This window comes from Marmota marmota, unplaced genomic scaffold, assembly GCF_001458135.2.
Source record: "Marmota marmota marmota unplaced genomic scaffold, marMar, whole genome shotgun sequence".
NCBI classification, from domain to species: domain Eukaryota; kingdom Metazoa; phylum Chordata; class Mammalia; order Rodentia; family Sciuridae; genus Marmota; species Marmota marmota.
This window is the reverse complement of record NW_026000196.1, coordinates 12,765,985-12,791,000: the sequence shown is the minus strand read 5'-3', so window position 1 is coordinate 12,791,000 and position 25,016 is coordinate 12,765,985. Positions and strand designations below refer to the sequence as shown.

At 34.4% G+C, this 25,016-nt stretch overlaps 1 long non-coding RNA gene across 1 annotated transcript; it reads right to left on the bottom strand.

The window, feature by feature from the left end:
• Window positions 1-455: 455 nt before the first annotated feature.
• On the bottom strand, window positions 456-25,016 carry LOC125612496. Its single transcript, XR_007342855.1, has 3 exons — window positions 25,003-25,016; window positions 15,840-15,846; window positions 456-604 (listed from the first exon to the last, which is right to left on the bottom strand). It is a non-coding gene; the product is annotated as an uncharacterized LOC125612496 (long non-coding RNA).

Genomic DNA, 25,016 nt, shown 5'->3' with positions numbered 1-25,016 from the left:
GACTTCATGGTGTGAACTTGCTTAGGAATCGGATATTATTGGATGACTTTGCTCAGTATTTTCTGTATAAGCAAGAATCCCATCTTAAAGTGAAGAATATGTTTTACACTTATGACAATAGAAAGTTTATTGAGCTATGATTTCATAACACACTGTTTAATAGTTCCATCTGTATTTTCTGGAGTTTTTTAGTTTATTCACAAAGTTCAGTATGTTCCCAAAGCTGTGTAAAGATGACCACTATCTGATTTTAGAACATTTTCATCACCTCCAAAAAGAAATCCCATGTATATTAGCAGTTGTCCCTTATTCTTCCTGTCCTGAAAACATGGAAAAGACCAATATAATTTCTATTTCTATATTCTTATCTATTCTAGACATTTCATATGTTCAAATTCACACATATGTCACTTTTTGTGTCTGGATTCATTTGTTTAATTTGTTCTAAGTAGTTATACATGACAGTAGAATGCATTTTGACATATTGTATATAAATGGAGTATAAATTCTCATTTTTCTGATTGTACATGATGTAGAATTATACTGTTCTTGTAATCATGTATGCACATAGAGTGTTAATGTCTAATTCATTCTACTACCTTTCCTAACCCATACCCCCTCCCCTCCCTTCACTCTCCTCTGTCTAATCCAAAATGTGTCTGACTTCTTTAACTTAACATATTCTAAAAGATCAACTGTGTTGTAGCATGTATCAGGACTTTTTTAATTTCATGGCTGCACAATATTCCAGTATGTGTACATAAGTACATACATTTTGTTTATCAACTCAGTTGGTGGGCAGTTGGGCTGTTTATATTTGTGGCTATAACAAATAATACATCTATGAACATTTGTATTTAATCGTCCTGTGTACACACATTCTCATAACTCTTTAGTATATACCTATGAGTGGACTTGCTAAGTCATGTGGTGACTCTGTGTTTAACATCTGAAAGAATTGTACAACCATTTCCCAATGTGACACTACCATTTTCCTTGCCATCAACAACGTATGTATGTTGTCATTTCTCCATATTTTCTTCAATACTTGATATTGCTTATATTTTAACATTATTTTTATGGTCAAAATATTGGGTGTGAGCAGTATCTCACTGTGTATTTAATTTGCGTTTCTCTAACAATACATGGTATTGAGGAATAGTTTGTATACTTATTCAAATTTTTTAAATCTTTTTTTGAGAAATGTTTTCTTAGATCATTTGTTTCATTTATATTTGGGTTATGTTTTTATTGTTGAGTTGTAACAATTCATTAAAGAATTGAAAACTAGCTTTTACCAGATATATGATTTGCAAATATTTTCTCATATTCCATGAATTGTCTTTTTACTTTCTTAATGGTACACTATAAAACATAACCATTTTTAATAAAATTCAATTTATCCCTTTTTTTTCTTTTTAGTGCTTCTTTCTGTCATATCTAAGAAAAATTGCATAAGTCACAAAGTCTTATTCTTGGCGTTTTCTAGAAACTAATTTTTGTACTTCCATTGGCTTCCAATTCCATTAGTTAACTCTTGCACATTTTGTATGGTCAAGGTCTAACTTTATTTTGTTATGGATGTTCAGTCGTCTGATTTGTTGAAAGAATTTTCTTCATTCAATTTTCTTGGAACCCTTGTCAAAAAAGGAATTCCCCATAAATGTGAGGGTTGATTTCTAAGCACTCACTTCTATTTTGTTGAATTACATATGTATCTACTTTAGACCAGCCCATGTTTTCCTCATTACCATTCTGTAGTAAGTAAATGTGAGTCCTCCAAATTTATTCATTTGTTCTTTTTGCCTGATTGCTTAGCTCTTCTCAGTTCCCTGAATTTCCATGCAAAGTTTGTAAAGTTTTGCAATAAGGTCAGATACAAAGCCAATGTGCACCATATTGACATCTTAGATCAATTTGTGGATTAATGATATAATAACTATAATAAGACTTCTGGTCCATGAACCTGGGGTGTGTTTGTTTTTTATTATATTTATTTGTTTGTTCTTTATGTTTTTATGATGATGTTTTGCAGTTTCCTAAGTATTAGCATTGTATCTCTGCTAAATTTATTTCTTAATATTTGTGCTCTTGTAGATTGATGTTTTTTAATTTTACTGTTGGAACTGAATGTTTTGGATTGATCTGTATCTCTCAATCTTGTTGAGCAACTGACTTCATTTACCAACCATAATAGTTGTGTGGTGAATTGGGTAAGATCTTCCAACAATGTGTAAGATGATGTCATCTGAGAAGATAGTTTCAATTCTTCCTCTTAGTCTGGATCCCTTTGATTCATTTATTTACCTAATTACCCTTGATAGAAACAATGTCAGCACAACTTTGAATAGAAGTGATAGGAGTGGACTGCGCTCTTTTGTTCCTTGTCTTTAGGGAAAGTATGCAGTCTTTTACCATTAAATACATGAACTTTTCCTAGTGCTCATTATCTATTTGAGGAAGATTCATTCTATTGCTAGTTCCTTAAGAGTTTTTATTGTGACTATACATTGAATTTTGTCACATGCCTTTTCTTCATGCCTTTAACTGATTGTGTAGATTTTGTCCTTTATTTGTTTTTAACATGGCATATTACCATGATTGACTTCAGAATGTTGAACTAATCACAATTTTCTGTGATATACTTGCTTTTATTCTTTTATTCTCTCTCTCTCTCTGTCTCTCTCCATATATATGTATATATGTGTGTGTGTATATATATATATATACACACACACACACATATATACGTGAAGATAAAGATATATACATATCTCAAACACAATAATTAAAATAGAGCTTTTCCTTTGTGGATTATTCCTTCTCTTCTCACTAATTCACCATCATGTCTCTAATGAATGCTTTTTGTCAATTATTTTACTTTCCAAATCAATACTTTCTATTTAGACTCTTTTTGTTTTTTATATAGATATTCTTTATCTGATGACACATAGGTGTCATTCTTTTCTTTAATTTTAGCCTTTTAACACATTTAATTAGCTGATTTTAAGTCTTTATCTAGTAGTTCAACTTGTGAGTTTCCTTAGGATCAATTTCAACTGATTACTTCTTTTCCTTCCATGTATGGGTATCTTACGTTTCCTTAAATGTCTCGACTTTTAAAATAATGTAATATGTTACCTATGCAAGTCAGATACCCTTTCATGCCATATTTTTCTAACCACTTTTTATTGGCCTTCACCTCCTGCTTTTGCAAAGCATAAAGATCAACCCGAAGTAAAAACGTAGAGCATTCTCAGATCTTTCCTCAACAAGTGCACAACCCTGAGACTGGGAATAACAGTAGACTGACCAAACAACTGACAAGGAGAAATGGGGGAATGATATCACAAATGAATATGAATGATATCCAAATGAATATGGTAGCTCTTGAGAGATCCCTTTGTGATATCATTCCCCAGTTTCTCCTTGTCAGTTGTTTGGTCAGTCTATTGTTATTTATCCCTTGTTCAAGCAACTATGCTGCTAAACATTTGCTGCTGATTGTTTTCATCCAACACCCTGAAGGTCAGGTTGTTCATGCAGAGTGAGTTTTGAGTTATGTAAAGATAAGGGATGAAAGAAGGTTTTTTAATAAGCTGCAAACATGTCAAGTAATGTTTTCTGAGGACAGGTCTTTGAGATTTTAGGGAACTACAAATTGCCATGATCGCTTCAGTGGCTATTTAGACTGCTCCTTTCACATTACTAAATTATGATATTGTTGTTTTCAAGGCTTTTATGTAGCTTCAGAGAGGAGCGTGAAGGGATCAGGGCTGGGAAAAACACTGCAAGGTTCAAAGGATTGAAACCAGTGGCTCTCTGGAGAAATTTTGAGAATTCCTTATTTAGTCCCTTTTTAAATCAAGCCATTCTGCTTCATTTTAGGTGATCATAACAAAAATGATACCGATTTGAACAAAATAATATCTTTTATGGAGGGTCCTCACATATTAACTCTTTGCTTCTTTTTAAATTTGATCCATGAAATATTTAAACATAAAAAAGCAATATATTGGATACCCTTATACTCATTACACAGATTTAACAGATGTTAGTATTTTGCAATATTTGCTCCAGATTGCATTTTATTTTTAAGGAAAGAAATATATTTATTATTGTTCCTTCTTTCTCCCTAAAGATTTCTCTTTTGAAATTATCATATGTGAATCTTATTTATAATTTCATATGAATACAATATATTATATATATGTATATACAGAGAGACATGTATATGTACAGATATACACATACACACATTATTGTTTTGCATATTTTTTAAAATGCCTTATTATAAATGTGTTTTAAAATACTCACATACATGTTTCTATTTGAAGCTAATTTTTTTTTTCACTTGGCATTATGATTTTGAGATCAACCTATGCTGCTGCACATACATCTACAGTTTAACACAATGGCATTTCATTAAATGATTAAGTGCAAACTGTTGATTTATTCTTCTATCAATGAGAATTCAGCATAGTGGTTTACAAGTGTGAGCCCTGAAGCCGTGGTTCCTGTACTTCAATTCCTATGGTGTTGTTTTTATTTTTCCCCTTTGGAAAATTATTTGACTGCTGTTTCTTGATTTAATAATATAGACTATATAATATTTTTTCACATGGATTAATTTTGAGGATTATTATTATTATATTAAGTAAAACTTAGGCAACTTCTTGAAAAACAAGAACTTGGTAAGTCCTTGGCAAAAATTAGCTGTTATAACAAACAATGGTGTAGGGCACATCTTCTCTTCTGGATTTTAGCTTGATAACATCCAGCTCAAATTTATAATATCAAGATGCATTTTCAGTAGACAACCTCTGGCCTAGGAATACATATTTGCCATGGAGACATACAGCAAATGATCTGGTTCCAAATACCCATTTAATAAAACCTTCCACAAATCAAAAAGAAAACCCACTAGAAATATTTTAAAAGATGTGAACAGAGAATTCACTGAAAAATAAACTCATGTAACCAACAAACTCAAAGAAGCTCATTGGTTAACTGATGGTTGGAAACTTTATAAATGGCCCAATGTAACTTGAGTACACATGCCCCAAATCCACATCTAGCCTTTCCCCATACTCTGTCTTCTTCTTTCCAACTATTCTTGCCATTGCTGAAATTTCTCATTCTCTGATATATAACATCATCATATTTTCCCTTGTTTTTGAATGTCATTTTACTAAAATAAAAGCAAGCTGAAATTAGCTGGAGCAACATGCAACACATGGCATGTGATCTATCATTGTGTGCCTGAGTTTAAAAATCTGTAGGTGTTTCTACAAATCTATGAATGTATCAGGTATCTGGGTACACATGTGTTTTTCAAAGCTACTGCTAGTAAAATAGTTGATGTAACCCATCTTCTTTCAGAAGAGCTACATGGCTAGCACAGCTATTCATTTTGATTCACATTTACTGAAATGAAATGGTTATGTGGCAACTTGAGGAGTACCCAGGGATTGGTATGATTGTGGGCCTCTAAAATATATAAGGCAAAAATAGTTCCTCCCCAATCTTTGACATTCCATGTTCTGAAAGATTTTTATTTTAACCCCAGTCTTAATTGCCCTTCAGTATCAAAATTAATTGTGTTTTCCGCTAAAAGGCCAGTGCAGTTTAAGGTTACTCCAGGGTCCTGGCAGCCAATGCATCTTCTGTAAATGGCTTGATTGCCGTCTGCGGAGAGGAGGGCTGGGAAAGATGTGCTTGACCTAGGCTATACATTACAGTCCAATTAGTGTGAAGATCACTACATGAGTCTTTAACTTTATCTAGTAACTGTCGGAACCTCTAATGGAGACCACAGACAGAGTGGAGAGGAATGTAGAATCCACTCTTTCTGCCAAGAATAAGGCGAATGGCCTTGGCAGTGTACCAAGGGGCCCCAGGGCTGCTGCTTCTTTCAGTTTTTCTGCCCCCTAGTCTCCTCCATTCCCCTCAGCATTCCAATTAAGCATGAAAACCAAATGCAGAGCCTTCAAGGTACATGTAAGTATAGGCTGTACTAAGTGAAGCAGAGGTTCTTGGCAAAGGCTCTGAGTCAGGGACCTTGGTCAGAATTTCAGTCTATTTGCCATTGGTTATTAAAATGCTATGCTGAAAATTCATTCATTAAATAACCGGAATGATAATTGCATCCACTTCATAGATCTATTAGAATTATCTACTTGGCATGTAATAAGCCATTTATATGTGTTTGCTTTTATTATATTATGATTGAATATTCAGGAAAAATGAAGTTTTAAATGTTCTAAAGTCAGGGCATTCAAGTTTACTCATCACAATTGTTCATTAAGTAGTCTGACTTTCTCAGCCTCCCAATCATCTTTTTCCACTGCCCTCCTTCCTCCCTGGACATTGAACATTTTCAAGTCTCTTAAGTTAAGCTCAACTCCCTTTTGGTGATAAGGTTCTATATTAGGAATTCTCTGACCCCCCAGCATGGAAGAACTGGTCTCATCAAATCCATTTCTTGTGAGTATCACTCCTCAGTAAAGCTTTCTCTCAGTGATTTCTCTTGTCTTCTTTTTCCTAAAGGTTTATCTTCCACCTGACCAGAGGCTGGAAGTAAGAGCCACTAACTTCACTACTGGGCTCTCCATGACTCTGTCTCCTGGATCTTCTCTAGGGTTTTTTAATCTCTCATGGGATACACCCATTTCTACAATGAAAAGTGGGAAAAATGTGTGCCACCACTTGCTGATTGGCTTAGTCAATTTTCTTGCTTAAAAATTTCCCTTGTGAGAACAGGACTTTCTCTTCTCTCACTCCTCGAAGATTAAAGGGCAGGGAAGATTTGAATCAGCCTTCAATGACAGAATTTCAGGATCTCTGACACTCCCAGTTCTATCACAATCATCATGTGTATATATTTTTATTCCTGTGCAGAAGGGACTTCTCAATGGGTCAGCGCACATCTGCTTAATTTCAAATTTTTAATATGCTTTTAAATAGTCAATTGACCAGTTATATATGTTCAAATCAGTCATATATGTTCAAAATATATTCAGACCAGGTTTAGTATTATCATAATTACTTGCTTTAATTAATATGTAAATGGATGCAATATAAGTGTGAGTTCCTTTTATAAAAAGTGAATTGATAGCTTTGAAGAGATAAGAAAAAAGTAAAAAAAAAATGTCTTGGCCAGTTTGGGATGCTATAGCATCAATACTATACATTAGATAGCATAAAAATCAAACATGTATTTCCTACTATCCTGGAAGCTGGAAAGTCTAAGATCAAGGTGCTGACTGTGTATCCTCTTTTTGGTTTGAAGAGGGAGAACTTCTTGCTTTGTTTCTTCTCAGGTGAATAAAGAGAACTCTAGCTTCTCATCTTATGAGTTCAAAAATTCCATAATGGAAGCTGCATACTTCTCACCTTGCTGGACCTAGCAGCCTCCCAAACACCCTGTACCATAATACTGCACAACTGGGGGTTAAAGTTACAGCATTGGGATTTGGAGTAGAAGGATAATTATGCACCCTATATTACTATTAAAAAGTTGTCTCTTTGGCATTTAAATATGAGTAAAAAACTATTTGAAAATAATTGTTAAAATTTAGACTGTTTAATTAATTTACTTAGCAAGTATTTTAAGTTATTGCACCATTTAAGAGACCATAAGAACCGAATATCAATGATAATACTTTTATAGGTGTGGTTTGTGTTATTCATTCATTGGATAGTTTTGTTGGTTTATGAGAACATAAAGTGTAGACTGTTTTACATATACATTCATGTTTTAATAATTACTTGTTTACATGACTTTGAAAAGACCAAATCCTAACTCCTGAGTCAGACAAAAGGCTTCTACTCTAGTAGAGAGACTTGGGTGATACTCTGGAGTATGGACTTGGAGCCCCATCAGAATATCTCCTCCATCTTCTCTGCCCAGCCTTCCTCACTGAGCCAGGAAGCCGGGTCAGAGGAGGAAAGCTATGAGATCAGGATCACAGAGTCTCAAAAACATGAATCTGAAGAAAGAAGACAAAGGAGAAATTGGGGTTGAAAACTGGAAGAGATTAAGAGAAATAAAAAAAAATAAAGTGTTCAAGAAGAATAAAGGCAGAATTTGCTGTGGGGCGAAGATACTAAGAATTATATATACATGCCTTCATAAATTCACAAATAAAGCTAACATTTAATGGGATGCTATTCCCATTAAACTGTTAAGTGCCTTCTCATAGCCTTGTCATATAAAACATTTTAGCCTTGAGTGAAAGAGTTTCACCCTTTAATCCATAAATACCTGAAAGCTCACATGATGTCTACTAATTTTTTTTAATGAAGGGAAAAATGTTTCTTAATTTGGTGAAGAAAATATAACATAATAAAGGATTGGTATTATCTTCAGTCTTGTCTTCCAGTAAAGTTCTAGAAAGTATTTTCATGAGCCTCTTCTAAATCTTCAAAAGATCATTTGCTGTCTTCAAACACCAACTCTTACAGTAAATAAGGGCTACTTTCTATGTAATTCCACTAACTTTTAGTGCTTTAACTGCAAAATTATTTTATATTCTTAATACATTATGAAATTGGTGAAATAAATGTTCTTATGATGTTAAAATGAAAATAAAAAACTGCCTCATGTTGCCTTTGGTGAAAAATTACAAATATGAATAATTTAGAGTCCATATGGATTAGAGTGGATGTATATAAATTGCCTGGCATATAGAAGGTGCTCAATAATGGTAAATATCATGATAGCAAGGGTTTTGTAAGCTTTGTTTTACTCTCCTGGGAGACAAATGTGAATTTCTTATATTACTTATATAGAAAAATATTTCCCAATTTCCAAGTGTCTGGTTTGTAAATGAGATTTTGGGACAACAAAATCTGTTTGTTACCTCCACTAATAGAGAGGTATTAAATACTTGACCTGCAGAAAGTTTAACAAACAATGCTGAGATATTATTATTTGCACCATTCTTTGTCTATGTATTTCCAAGGATGACCCAAATTTGAATTTTGGTAAAAATGCTGCCAAATTTATGTTAAACAAAAAAGTTATTCCAAATCATGTTACTTAAGAGGGCCCTAGAGGTTGTGAAGGGAAACAAAAAGCATTGAGAGAAAATCACAAAGTAAAATAAAAATTACAAATATTTTGCCTTTAGAAATAGAAATTTTGAATCACAGAAATGTCTAAATATGAAAACACAAGAATATTTATGGCAGTATTTAAAAATAATTAATCTAAGTGCATAGGTCTGGGGAATGAGTCACACTAATGCCGATGTCCAATCAAACACTCAGAAGCTAATAAAAGCAATGATCTAAAATTGCTCTTTTCTGTTTGGTATAATTACAGTATGTTCATGCTATAGCAGAAACCTGTGTGTGTGTGTGTGTGTGTGTGTGTGTGTGTGTGTGTAGGAAAGCCACATACAAAATGTTCACAGCCTTTGCTTCTATGTATTTAAATATCTACCATTCTTTTCTGATTTTATAATTAATAAATTAAAAACTGCGGTATATGATTGTACCTTACTCCTCATTGGTACTAAGTTTTCTTTTTCTTCGGTTACTCAGAAAAGTCTAAAGAAAAATCCAGTTCAGTAAAAAATGAGACAAGACATGGTCACATAATTGAGATCTTCAGGTCCCTGAATGAAGAGTTTCCTTCCACATCACTGCCAGAAAATTGAACTCTCCAGAGATGATAATGGATTTAATTAAAAAAAATTGTTTTTCAAATTTCAACAAATAGCACCTAAAGGAAAAGATGGGTTTCAGATGATTTTCCCCAGAGCTGATTTTCAGGCTTTTCTATGAATTTCTTGCACTTATAGGGCCTGGCCCAGTTCTGAGTTGCCCTACTTCGTGGGAACATGCAGCTCCATCTCAGGAGCAGGCCCTATTTCCCCAGGAACTGTGATCCTGCACAAAGACTAAATGCCACAGTCCTGAGTAGCCCAGAAACAACGCTTGGAATGCAAAAGGCAATCTGACCACTGGACAGGTGCTCTGCCTCACTGGGCTCCATCCCTTTTCACTGGGCTCCAGAAAAGTCTCTGGAACATCTCCTTGCCCTCTGACCCTGGGTAGGAATGTCACCTGCGCTCAGCTCAGTCTTGCTGGCCCCAACCAAATTTAGATGCATTTATACCTCCTATGATAATTGGAGGGTACTAAAAGGGCACAGGGCTCCTATCTCTCAGACGCTGCTTTGTTACCTCTGACAACCACTGGAGACTAGGAAGAGACCTGCGTCATTTTCACTCAGCTCCAGCTCCACAACTAAGTACATTCATACCAGGGACATCAATCTCAGATGCCAAAGCCTGCACATTTACATTGCAAATTTCCAGCCATGGTGACATTTCACCACTGGGAGCAGGACCTGAGGCATCTTTCCTGGTGAGAGCTATAGGGGGAGAAATCTACTTTATAGTCAAATTGAGTATGGAAGGAATGCAAGGGGGGCAGAAATTGGACCACTCATACTTTGAAAGACACAAAGAATATTGATTTTTGAAATATTGAAAGCATCATTTCTTTCAAAACAAGAGTTTTTCCCCTCCCATTCTGAGAACAGCCCTATGCATCCTATTTCCAACCTGTAGACGATGCCTAGGCCAATTCCTAATCTATGTCTTCTGGAAGGTTTTGTTTCCCTGTGTGCCATTCACACTATTTGCTTCTTTGATTCTCTGTCATTTAGAGTCATTAACAAGGACTCTGGTCTTAAACAGAATGCTTGAGCATTGAATAAGTGATTCCAGAGAAAGAACATTTCACTTGATAAGTTTTAGCTATTTTGTTGCTGTTGTTTTATGAGGATAATTATTCTTCTAGGAAGCAATGTTGTGGGGAAGAACCTGCTTTTGACATTAGAAAAATCTGGATAGTAATGCTATCTGTACTACTGTCTAATTCTATGATTTCAGATAAGTTATTTAACTGGACTATGCATATATAAAATGGGGGATAATTAAAACCCTTACATTCTGATGTTGTTGGAACTAAATTGGATGGTAATACTCATGGTAAGGAACTTGGACCCATGATTTGAAAATAGTAAGGACTGATTAAAATCTGAATTTTGTTACTTAAATATGAATGGACCTCTAAAGACTAGGATTGGAACTACCATATGATCTAGCTATCCTACTTTTTGGCATTTATCCACAAGAAATAAAATCAGCATACTATGGTGATGCATAAACATTAATGTTTATAGCAGAGCAATTCACAATAGCTAAGTCAAGCAACCAGCTCATATGCCCATCCACAGATGAATGGAAAAATAAAATGTAGTATATATAAACAATGGAGTTTTACTCAGCCATAAAGGAGAATGAAATTATATTGTTTGCTGGTAAATGGATGGAACTGAAGAACATCATACTAAATGAAATATGGCAGACTTGGAAAATCAAGGTTCAAAAGTTTTTTTTCTCATATGTGGAAACTAGAGCAAAAATAAGGGGAAAAAAGTGGGGGATCCCATACAATAGAAGAGAGATTAGTGGAATACAGAAAGGGCATAGAGGGGGGAGGGAGGAGAGACAGGAAAAGGGAGAAACTAAGGAATGAAATGGATCAAGTTATACTATGTACAGATATGAATATATCACATTGAATTATATATATATAACCAATTAAAAAAACAAAAAATAAATAAAAGGCAGACTAGTAGAATAGAGATAAAGGAACAGGGAGATGGCAGTGGGGAGAGAAAGAAGAAGTACTGGGGACTGAAATGGAGCTGTATTTTTTGCATATACATTTACATCAAAATGAACCTCACCATTATGTATAACTATATACTAATAAGAACATTTAGGAAAGAAAATATGTTTCTTATACACTAGGGAAAACTATATAACTTTAAACGAAGAGCATTCTATTATTTGCAACAATATGGATGGAGTTGGAGGATATTCTACTAAGTGAAGTAAGCCAGGCACAGAAAAAAAATGATAAAATTTTTCTTCTCTGCTCATCTATGAACTTTGCCAACCTCATTTCCTAAGTTCCATCAATAATTTCTGTGCATCCATGCAATATTCCAACAATGCTCAGGAGAAACAGCTATTCTCTGCTTTCTTCAGTCTTTTCCTGATAGTGTCCATCTTCCTTACCTCCTGATTCCCTTAGTCACAGATATGCTCTGACACTTCTAGATTAGTGCCCACTCTAATTCTTCTCTACCCCAATTTTCTAGTCTTTGTCAAAATCTACCTGCTCTTCAAGATCTTAATCTACTGCCACATTTTCATGAAACCAGCAAAAGTAAATCACTCTATCTCAGAGTTCCACAGTACTTATTACAATTTATATGATAATAATGTGTCTATGGTGGCCATGTCTATTTCCTTCCATAAGTGAAGGAAGTAATTCTCCTTATTTAATTGTATGTATCATTTAATAGGAACTTACTCAAAGTGCTGGAATCTCTTCTATGTGCGGCTTGATCATGAACTCTAGGTTGGTTTTTGTTGTAGTTGTTGTTTATTTGTTTCAATATCATTATAAACATCTCCTTGATTTGTGTTACACACAAATTCTGTGAAAGCAAATCAAGAACTTTGAAATAATTACAAGAAAAAAAAAAACAATGAAGCCATGTTTATTTTCAGGGAATGCACATGTATTAGGCAATGAGTGCTTCGCCATTGATGGTGATAACCTGGAAGTTCAATGGGTAAATAAGCATGTATTGGATGTATGCTGAATGCAAAGTTCTGTGCTCAATTCAGGGATTACAAAGCACTAAGCTTGGACTGGGGATGTGGCTCAAGCGGAACATGTTCGCCTGGCATGCGCAGGGCGCTGGGTTCGATCCTCAGCACCACATAAAATAAAATAAAGATGTTGTGTCCACTGAAAACTGAAAAATAAATGTTAAAAAATTCTCTCTCTCTCTCTCTTAAAAAAAAAAGCACTAAGCTCAATCTGCACACCTCAAAGAATACAGTTCATTTAAAGCACATGCATAAATCACAAAGTTATACTGGTTCATGAGGAATATGTTAGGAACAGGGAAAAGTGGTTGTTCAGCAAAAGCCAGGCCCAGGAGTGTCCTGTATACCACATGAAAGAGTTGGGTATTTTTTTTTTCATGTGTGAAGTTCTGTAATATAATGTGACAGAAAGTGCTGGAATATTCAGATCTCACAAGAAAATGAATTACAGGTTCACAAACCAGGTGCCATTATTATTACCCCCAAACAACAGAATTACTTTGAAGAGATTCAGCCTGTTAAAACACCCTGGTTCATAGGTTTAATTCTACTTAGGCCTATTGCATTTGTTTATATTATTGTTACCACCAAACTTTTCACGAATTAATAACACAATTAAATATGAATGCTTTGGGTACCTATATGGTCACTTGACACTGAAAAATTAGGCAGAAAATACCCCACAGGCAGGTCTGTCTCACATTCTCTCCAGACATTGCAAGAGAATCTGAATCACTTTTATTTCTCAGGGAAATTCAGTACGTCTCCCTCTGTCCAAAGTTACTTCTTTATCTTCAAGGAACTATAAACAAACACAGTTTTGGCAATCACAACTGGGAAAGATAATGCTGATGTGGTTATCAAAAATTCCATTTTAACTCAGCCTCTTTTTTCCCCAGGATTTTCCAGCTGTTTCATGTTTCCTTACATTCTTCAATCGCACTACATTTTGTTCAGCTTTAAATGGGCAAAGCAGAAACTCTGCTTTCTTTGGAATATGACTTTCTTTCTCTGAACTAGAAGCTCTGTTTTAAGCATTAAAGACTTTGGGTTCCCAATTTACCAGTTGCTCTCCATTTAAAGCAGCAACAATATCCCAAGGGCAATTGAGTAAATGAGGTTACACTCCCTACAATTAATGAAACACATTAATATCATTACAGTTTTCTCCACTTATTTTTCCAAATTTTTAAATAAGGTTTCCAGGCATATCTGCTTTATGTTGCAAACTCAGAAGAATGGTATTGAATAAAAAGAGATATAAATGAGTAATAATTTACACTAAGCTGGTGGGGGGGACCATTTTATGGCATTTTTAGTCCTGAATGCCCTTTCTTGATTAATTGTGTTGACCCAAGACTAAATTGGCTTGGTGGAATTTTCTTAAAGACATAACATGTTAATTTGCTTTTATATTAAACATTTAATTTAATTTAATGTATGTATGGGACTTATCCTGGAAAATATTTTCCTTAATTCTCAATAATACCAGACTCCCATTTAGGTCGCATGGGAAGAAGCAACAACAAAAAGACTAGTGCAATAACTGACAACTTTCTATCACTACTACAAATTCTTGTGATTTAAATTACATATGCACATAGAGGACAGGGAAATGCATCAAATTGTTAGTCCTATGTTGTCATCAATGGGTAAACAGATTATTGATAGATATTCATCCCCTTGATTGTTACTTTTTATGTATGCTTAATTTTTCTTTGAAAAATTTATCTTGCTGTTAACATGGATTAAAAATGAACATAATTTGAAACTAAACACACACACACACACACACACATAAACACACACCCTTGATCCAAAACCTAATTCAGGAAATTTCAGCCATGTGGGGGCTTAAAACTCATACTTTGCTTATCTTGGTATTAGATACATTCATCAGCTATTGGTTGTAAACCTACTATGTGCTAATCACTGTGCTTGAAGAATAGACATAATTTGAAATCTCTGGCTAAAATGGGTGCATGCACATGCGCGCGCGCGCGCACACACACACACACACACACACAGAAAATACAATTTGATTTCCCCCTCAGCAGATTTACCTTTCTAATTATGTTTTTCTTAAGCCAATATTAAAATTAGCACTCCCTAAGCACGAATTTACTAATGGTGGGGGAAGTGCCTCTGGAGTCGAAGTAAGCTCAGGGCATGAGCAGTTCAAGGTCTTTTCCACAAGGAAGGACCACAGCAAACCCTTCTTTCAGAAAGCCTTGCCATGATTTACTACCCAGATAATTCCTCACGTGTTGTGCTGTAAGCAGCAGACCCTTGGCTGTCAGAGATGACGTCTTTCAGATGGGAAGGTCAAGATGATCGTTAGAGCACCCATGGCAAGTTCCACCAGTGCAGGACGGTTGTTAATTCTAATGATCCTGGCTGCTTTCCAAGCTAAGAAACCATGTGCTACCTCTCTTGAACGTTCCCTTGGAATTTCAGCTGAAGAAGTGGCCTTTCTGTTTCCATTCCCATCTATTTGTAGTGCTTCAGACAGCTGCTAGACAGATGCCATGTCACACTCCAGACATGACTGATTTCAATAATGGGCATAATAATGTCACTGGAACCATTATTTTGGATTTAGGGTTCAAACAGGCTAGTTTCAATGGGAATTATAACTATAAAATTATTACTATTTCTGACTGTAATGGTTGTACTATGATGAAAGTTGAGCTCTTTTGGAAATGGTTTTACCACTAGTTATCTTCAATTTGATTTAATTTGGCATAAGCAAATATGACTGGATAATATTTTACTTTTGTTTGGTACTTTAAAGCTTTCAACTATTATCAAGTAGGTCCTGCCCTCATCTGATAGTTTAGCAAGTCAAGGCTCAGGGTTTAAGCAATAGCTTATCCAAGGTCATATGGTAAGTGACAGAGCCTAATTTCCCTCCCATTACACTATTGTCTACACTCATTAATTTCATTGAATGGTGAATTCCAGAAGGGCTTGGAACCAGACTGTCCCATTTATCCAGCAACCAGCACCTGCCTAAGATCTAAGAGACACTCAATATAAAATTTGAATTGATGAATAAAAAGGAGTTGAGTTTTAAATTCATGTATTTTGCTAACCTAGATTTTTTTTTCACCCAGGGCTAATTCTACAGACCCATTTTCTGGAAACTCCCACCCACTACAATTCTACAATTACTTTGTAATTTTTAAAATGATTCTATAAACAAATCAACATAAGCATATTCTGGATGGTATGGAAATTAAGTTTTGCTACTCAATTTCAGTGCTGTAATTTGCATTTTTTTCTGATGCATTAAACTAAAATGGAAGTCAAACAGCACCTGAGTTCATTACTTACACAAACACGTGTTAGAGATAAACTCCATATTCACCTTAGAGACAGATGCATTGAGTGGATCCTGTTTTTATGTACAACAGCCTGCACCATTTCAATAGCAGTAGGTGTAATGCTAAAAAGACAATGAAGAATTCTTCCTTTTCCAGTTTCAGCAACAATTGAATTAGATGCCCATTTAATGCAGTTATCAATAATGCAGTAACACCAACATTACATCCCACTGAACAAGAAAGCCTTACAAATATATCAAAAGAGTCATTAAAACTGATGTTTTGAGATTGCTTAGGTGCAGAGTTTGGATAAAATATGAGGCTCAATAATTCCAGAGTAGCAAATAGAGCTTTAGAGCAACCATTTTATATATAGCACATATATTGTTATACAACATTCAAAATCTATAATAATAACATTGATGTTGAAATACTATACCTAATTTTATGTTTGTATACAAGAGTGTGTTATACAATATATAAACACATGAAGTCTCACTTTTTAATGGATCCTCTCTATATAATTCTAAAATTTCCTGAAAGAATATATCCTTATTTTTGTTTCCAAAATAGAACTGTGCTTATAGGTTTATATGTAACAAATTAGTCTTAATCGAAGGGAATAATAAACTTGCAGAAAAATATAAAAAGAAAACCATGGTGGTAAATTTAAAAATGGTTAGAAGTAGCAACATTCCATTTTTTTTTTCCTGTTGAGATCCAAAGTATTTTGTTTAAACAGCAATATTTAAATAAAAACCTGAGAAGCAATTACTGTTTTATTTGATAATACATAGTATTATCAAATATCAGATACCATATATCACTCCTGGATGGATATTTTCAGAAATTGTATGAACATTAAAAATTGATAATATCCTTGGAAACATTGCACACTAAAATCTAGCAATAATACAAATGTTTTGAAGAGCATTAAACAATTTGAGGAGGAAAATGATAGAAAGTAAATGATTGAAGTAGAAAAATAAAAAGGTAAAAGATAAAAATGTCCAAGCACTGAGAGAACAACTGTCTTTCAAAGAACATTACTTCAGACATCTCTATGTACATTTACATGTTTATAATTTGTCTATTTTATTTTGAAGCCATTCATAAGTAGGGACCATGTACATGCAATGGAAACTCAAAAAAGTGAATCAATTTTAAAAAGCTTCATAACATCAGTATCACTGTCAAAGAAACATAGGTACAACATAGATTATGCAATTGATTAGAATAATTAAATGTAACAGTAAAGAAGCAATTATGGGCTACAGGGATTACAAATATTTTAAAACAAAGGAACTGTAACATAAATGTCCCACATTGGATATAGCTTAGTTAGTTCCAGCAATGATTATTTTCCACATTAAAAGTGCTTGAATTTGTAATCAAGTAAGTAGAATAAAGGTGTTTTGTGTTATCATTTTTATAAGCTACAGTGAACTACATTATTTGATAGTATCTTAAAATTAATTAAGAAGTCTGTTAGGGGTATTCTGAATAAAGCTGGCCAATTTCTACCTTCAGGTTGATACCACTGAAGATAGAAGCATGATTGTTATTGGTTCAGAATTTTAAGATTATCTGATGTCAGTCCTCAGCATATGTTCAAGAGTAGTAAAACCTCATTAATTTAGCATTGTTTATTTGCATTTCATGACCATTTAAATAAGGTATATTATTCTTTGTGACCTAGAAATAAAAAAAGTTCCCATTGAAGAAAAAGTAATCCCAACAGAACAAATAATTTGAAAAAAAATTAGCATTATTCTTATGTACACAGTATATGATGATGGAATGAAGAGATATTATCTGTTCTTAAAGTATATTCATAATTTCTGTTTGAAATGCTTACTATACACTGTCTATATATCTTTCTACCTTATCAAAACTCACTAATTTATAATGCGACTCCTTCCATGTTTTTTCATGGGATTTGATTACTTAGGGAAAAATGTAATAGATATTATTAGAAAAGCCCCTATTTATATAAATATTATCTCATGTTAAATAAAATATGGAAGGTCTTTACAATATCTTTAAATCATGACTTACAAGTAAGTAATTATCTTGAAATATTATGCTAACAAAAATGTTCGTATAACTCAATCAAAACTACTTTTTGCCCTTCAGGGAATATTTGGAAATGTCTAGAGATTCTTTTTGTTAATCAAAACTATAGGTGTTACTAAAATCTAGTGTGTAGAGGAAAGGGATGCTGCAAAACACATTTATCCTCTCACAGCAAATAATTATCTATCAATAGTGCTAAGACATTGATTTTAATAATGAATAAATCAGTTATCAGTTATTGATAGAATTGAATAAATTTACTGCACAGTATATCAAGCATGAAATTGATTTAAAAAAATACTCCTTAGGTGTTCATCTGAACTATTTAACTATTTCTAGATACTTCTCTTGCTGGGACACTGTGGAGTTTTAGTTCTTGTCCATTGTGTTGGTTGGATGGTGCCATCTGTCTACTTCTGATAAAAGAATTGTGAGAAATCATGTTTGCTCCAGAATTTAATTATCAGTATAAGACCTTCCAAAGTTCTGTCTTTCACTCAGTCTAACTGTGTTAGTATAATGAAATACCTGAGGCTATTAACATGTCATCCCCCATGGAGTCCTCACTAGAGCTAATGTAAGTGTTATGCCCTTGAACCTCTAGAACTCTTGAGTTAAATGCAACTCTTTTAGTTATAAAGGTACCCAGCCTCAGGTATTCTATTCAGGAGGGAGAGTTCACATTGCCAGACAGGAAGCCAAAGAGTGATTCAGAGATCAGGCTTATTTTTTAATACCTTAATCTTACCAGAATTAATTCATGGTCCCAAGAGGACAACTGTCATTTCTTCTGAAAGCACAGTCCCAATGACCTAATCGCCTTCCATTAAAGGTTCTATTTCCTCTAAATATTGTCACTCGGAGGACCAAGCCTCCTACATACAAACTTCAGGGAACACATCAAACCAAACCCAAACTCTAGCAGATGGCAAGGGAAATAGTCAAGATAGTGGCTGCTTCTGCAGCCTGTGTTCCTAAATGATTACTGTCAAGAAGTCCCATAACTTCACCATCCTGACTTGGAAAGAAGAGGCATAATATGTGAGTACCAAAAACTTGTAGTTTTGAACTATAAGTATTTCTAAGTAATTTGTTATTGCATCATTAGCTAACATATTCTGACTAAAGATATATTTTGCATAAGACCTGAGTAGAGAACAATAGTTAAACTATGAATAGAGACTCCAAGTATCACATATGCCTTCAACCTTATTTAAGTGCATTTGTTTCCCAGTTGCAAAATAAAAAGCAAAACATAAAGTAGCAATGCCACTGATTCAAAATACAGAAACTTCTCTAAAAATATATGTATGCAAAGTGTTGCAAAGAAGATTTTTGAACTAATTTTGCTTTTTATATGATGCTCATACATTTAAAAATGCCAACTTTGGGGCTACATATTCCTACGTGCACAATTAGGGGCAGTGTTTCAGTAGTCATTTAAGCATGGTGAAAATCTAGATATGTAGAGGTTTAATTAGGTTGTGCATATGCAGAGGGAGAAAGAATCATAATATTTTCTGCATGCCCATTTTGCTTCAGGAAATATTAGAGATTTTGCATGATTTCAGTTATTCGGGAAATGAATCTTCCTTTTACAGGTGAAAACACCTAACCTTAGAGAATTCACAAGTCAGAGATATGTTAATCTTTCAAAGTATCAAGGGAGATGCATTCTGTTCTCAAGAGAACTATTAAAGCCTATGCTATGCCACATTTCATTTAACCCAAATACGTGGGATAAACGTTGTTGCTGCCATTTAACAACTGAGAAGACCGAAATTCTGAAAAAATTCAAATTTTGTACCAAATCCTATTTCTGGTAAGTAGCACAGACACTTGCAGGACAAGAGCTCTAGCCCCGACTCTCTTCCTAGGAGCTCTCACTATTTCCAAAATCTCCATTGCTTTCTTTTTAAAAAAGAGAAAGATTTATATATTTATTCTAATTAAGTATATATGAAAGCAGAATGCATTTTGACTCATTGTACACAACTGTAGCACAATGTTTTCATTTCTCTAGTTGTACATGATATAGTGTAACACAATATGTGCAGTCATACATGTACCTAGGGTAATGATGTCCATCTCATTCCACCATCTTTCCTGCTCCCATGCTTCCTTCTGTCCCCCCTCTCCCCTTTGCCCAATCACAATTCCTCCATTTTTCCCACCCCCACCCTCATTATGGATCAGCATCCATTTATCAAAGAGAACATTTGGACTTCCATTTTTTGGAATTGGTTTACTTTGCTTAGCATGATATTCCTAAATTTCATTCATTTACCTGCAAATGCCATGATTTTGTTCTCTTTTAACGTTGATTAATATTCCTTTGTGTATATATAACACAACTTCTTTATCCATTCATCTATTGAAGAGCATCTAGGTTGGTTCCACAGTTTAACTATTGTGAATTAAGCTGCTATAAACAATGATGTGTCTGTGTTACTATAGTATGCTGATTTTAAGACCTTTGGGTATAGACCAAAGAGTAAGGGATAGCTGGGTCAAATAGTGGTTTCATTCCAAGTTTTCTAATAAATCTCCACACTGCTTTCCAGGTTGGTTGCACCAGTTTGCATTCCTACCAGCAATATAAAAGTGTGCATTTTCTCCCACATACACCCAACAATTATTGATGTCTGTATTCTTGATAACTGCCATTCTAACTGGTGTAAGATGAAATCTTAGAGTAGTTTTGATTTGCATTTCTCTAATTACCAGAGATGTTTAACATTTTTTCATATAATTGTTGATTGATTGTATATCATCTTCTGAGAAGTGTCTCTTCAGTTCTTTAGCCCATTTATTGATTGGGTTGTTTGTTTTTTTGGTGTTAAGCTTTTTGAGTTCTTTATATATCCTGGAGATAAGTGCTCTATCTGATGTGCGTGTGGCAAAAATTTGCTCCCCAAATCCGGGCTCTGTCTTCACCCCATTGATTGTTTCTATTGCTAAGAAGCTTTTTAGTTTGAATCTATCCCATTTATTGATTCTTGATTTTATTTCTTGCACTTTACGAGTCTTGTTACGGAAGTTGGTGCCTAATCCAACATGACAAAGATTTGAGTCTATTTTTTCCTCTGTTAGATGCAGGGTCTCTGGTCTAATTCATAGGTCCTTGATCCACTTTGAGTTAAGTTTGTGCATGGTGAGAGATAGGGGTTTAATTTCATTTTTCTGCATATGAATTTCCAGTTTTCCCAGGACTATTTTTTAAGAGGCTGTCTTTTCTCCAATGTATGTGTTTGGCGTCTTTGTCTAATAGGAGATAACAGTATTTACATGGGTTTGTGTCTATGTTTTCTATTCTGTACCATTAGTCTACATGTCTATTTTGGTGCAAATACCATGATTGTTTTTGTTACTATAGTTTTGTAGCAGAGTTTTAGGTCTGGTATTGTGATGCCTCCTGCTTCTCTCTTCTTGCTAAGGATTTCTTTAGCTATTCTGGGTCTCTTATTTTTCCAAATGAATTTCATGATCGCCTTTTCTATTTCTGTAAAGAATTATGTTGGAATTTTAATTGGACTTGCATTGAATCTGTATAGAGGTTTGGGTAGTATGGCCATTTTGACAATATTAATTTTGCCTATCTAATAGCATGGGAGATCTTTTCAACTTCTAAGGTCTTCTTCAATTTCTTTCTTTAGTGTTCTGTAGTTTTCATTGTAGAGGTCGTTCACTTCTTTTTTAAAGTCGATTCCCAAGTATTTTATTTTTTTGAGGCTATTGTGCATGGAGTAGTTTTCCTAATTTCTCTTTTAGAGGATTCATCACTGATGTATAGAATTGCATTTGATTTATGGGTATTGGTTTTCTATCCTCCTACTTTGCTGAATTCATTCATTAATTCTAGAAGTTTTCTGGTGGAGTTTTTTGGATCCTATAAGTATAGAATCATGTTGTCAGCAAATAATGATAGTTTTAGTTTTTCTTTTCCTATATGTTTCCCTTTAATTTCTTTAATTTCCCTTTAATTTCTAGCTCTGGCTAGAGTTTCAAGGACTATGATGAATAGAAGAAGGCATCCTTGTCTTGTTCCTCGATTGCTTTCTTATACTCTTGCTACCCAAAGCATATTCTTTGGATGGCTGGCATTAAATTTATCCAATAGCTTATTAGAAATACAGAATCTCAAGTCCATACCAATTCTGAAATCTCTCCAGGGAACGAGGTGAACTCCGGCCCAGGCCTTGAGGATCTTAGCCATACCTCAGTCATTCCTAGAGCTACCCTCATAAATGTGAATCAAGGCTCTTTCTAATCTAGTCCAGTGGCTTAATATGTTCCTAGTGTTCCAACAGCATTTACAATAACTGCCAGAAAGCAGGAAAGCATTAAAGTAATTAAATACTCATAACTTAGAGTACAAGTCTCCATTCAACACCCATTTACTAAATCCTTTCTGTGTCCAGACAACAGGCAAGGCAGGAGAGATACAAAACTGATCAAGACATAGCCTCTGTCCTCAAGAAGATCACAAATCATTTTAGAGGTGTTGCCTGATACAGAAAATAAGTAAATAGGCTCTTATTTGCCTTTAACTTACAGAAATGAAAGGAACTAAATGACGTACATTTTTAATAATGTCATGCTCAGTAGGAATGTCTATGATAATTATCATCTACTATGGAACTTGTGCAGATAAATTGTGGGACCATGCTTATGTGGATCCATTGAACAGAATGTCTGGTTTTTGTAGACTCATTTTCTTTAGGAGCACAATTGACATAGGCATATGTACTCTACTTACATACAGTACAGCACCTTGGATCTGGGGGATGCTTTATCCTGACCTCTCATGTAAAAAGTAGCAGTGAGAATTCAGGGGTACCTACCTGTGTTGGATCTGCTGCAAAGATTTATTTATAATATCTATCTTATTGCATCATATGTAAGTACATAAAACAAGTACTGAGATGTCTTGGAGAATTTTTTTAATCTAAAAATTGTTTCACTTGATGTGGATATGTGAGATTGTACTGTATGGGGTTTTGTCATTTCAAATATCACCACAGTCCCCATGTAAAGCCACAATGTGTCTTTTCTGGACTGGGGTAAACCCAGGGAATATCTAAACACTTCACAGGGTGGATTTTTATCAGTAAAAACTTCTACAAGAAAAACATATCTTGAAAATGATAAAAAATAAACAAATAGAAGCCTTGCAGCAATTGTAAAAGTGGCAATGATTGTGTTTTCAATTCTCTGCACTAAAGGTATTTTCAAATAACATTTGTGGAAAATTCTTGACTCTTAAAAGTATGACACAAACTGACAAAATTCTCATTTGGGGCATAAACAATTCCCAAACAGACTCTTCCTATAAAACCAAATACTTTTAAAGCTTTTGAAAATAGTTCTTTATTCTCCTTTAACATCCAATGATGGCTTGGGGGATAGAAAAGAAGAGGTTATTTGGCAGAAATCCAAAAGTTGGAATATTTTTCAGTTGACTTCATGTTTATTTCTGTTCAAAGTTTGAATATGTTTTCTCAAAAAAAAAAAAAACTGCACTGACCTTTATGAGAAGGCCAATATTTGAAAAAATTTTAAGGCAGGAATAAAGGCTAATAATTCTAAAATGTTGTCTACAACATATGACTCAATTCCCTGAATAGCAGGTGAACAAAATGTTATTAATGGCTTTTTAAGGCTGTAGATGTATGAAACAGAGAAGATACAATAACAAGCAGGACAAGAGGGGGTGATGTAAGGTGAGAATGTCTGAGAAGAAAACACATTTGATACGTCAGAAAGCACCCAACATGCTACACTTAGAACTACAAGCACATCCTGTGTCTGTCACCTGTCCTGCCAGCACTCAGAAATAGGCAGACCAAATCAACAGCTAAAGGTTCTTATCCATAGGCCAAGAGCAGTCACTCAAGGCTGTAATCCCAGTTACTCAGGAAGTTGAGGCAGGAGGATTCCATGTTTCAAGCCAGCCTGTGCACCTTAGCAAGACCTATCCCAAATTAGAATTTAAAATAAGAGCAGGGGATGTAGTTTAGTGGTAGGACACTTGCCTAGCATATGAGCATACGTAAGGATCTGAGTTCAATCCCCAGTACTACCACACACACACACACACACACACACACAGTAGGTCAGATCAAAGTGCCAGTATTCTTATGGGTACAATAGGTATGGGTAGGTGCAAAACACAACAAAGATGCAAAGCTCTAAACATTAATGATGACCAATTTTACTTTCTACAGCAATACCCCTAGTGGTTACTACGTGTAGAATTCATAGAAATAGAGTTTCATACTGCATTAACACATCACTTCATAGGTGACTGATTCTTCAGTGGATTAAACAGTATACAAAATTGGGAACTAGAGGAAAAGGGAATTTGCAATGTTACTAATGTATACATGAGGCCATGTAATGACTGGTAAAGGAAAGAGAGAAGCACAAAATGAACATGTACCACTTACTGAGTGAAATTGGTTCAAATAATTTAAGAAAGAAGGTTTTATGCCATTTGACCATAAAGACTTCGGATTATCATGGTCTATTTCACCACATTAGGTCATCAATATTGGCTTACATTTTTAAAATTGTCTACAGAGGAAATATTGTACTTAACTTGTTGATAACTGTCTAATGTTTCCTTGGCAAAATAAGTAGTATTGCCTTTATTTTGTTTGACACAACATGCATTTAGTTCAAGAGTGACAATTATGGATGCTGGACTCAAATATTTTCTTTTCCATTTTAATTAATTTTTAGCAGTAACATTCTTGTTTTGTAGGCCACCAGGCACGAAAGCACTTCATATTATCCTGAAAATACCAAGAGTATTTTATCAAAATTAAATAATATATCCTCATTGAAAGGATCCAAAATAAATGATACCATATTTGTAAGTATGATTTTACCATTCCCCTAGCTT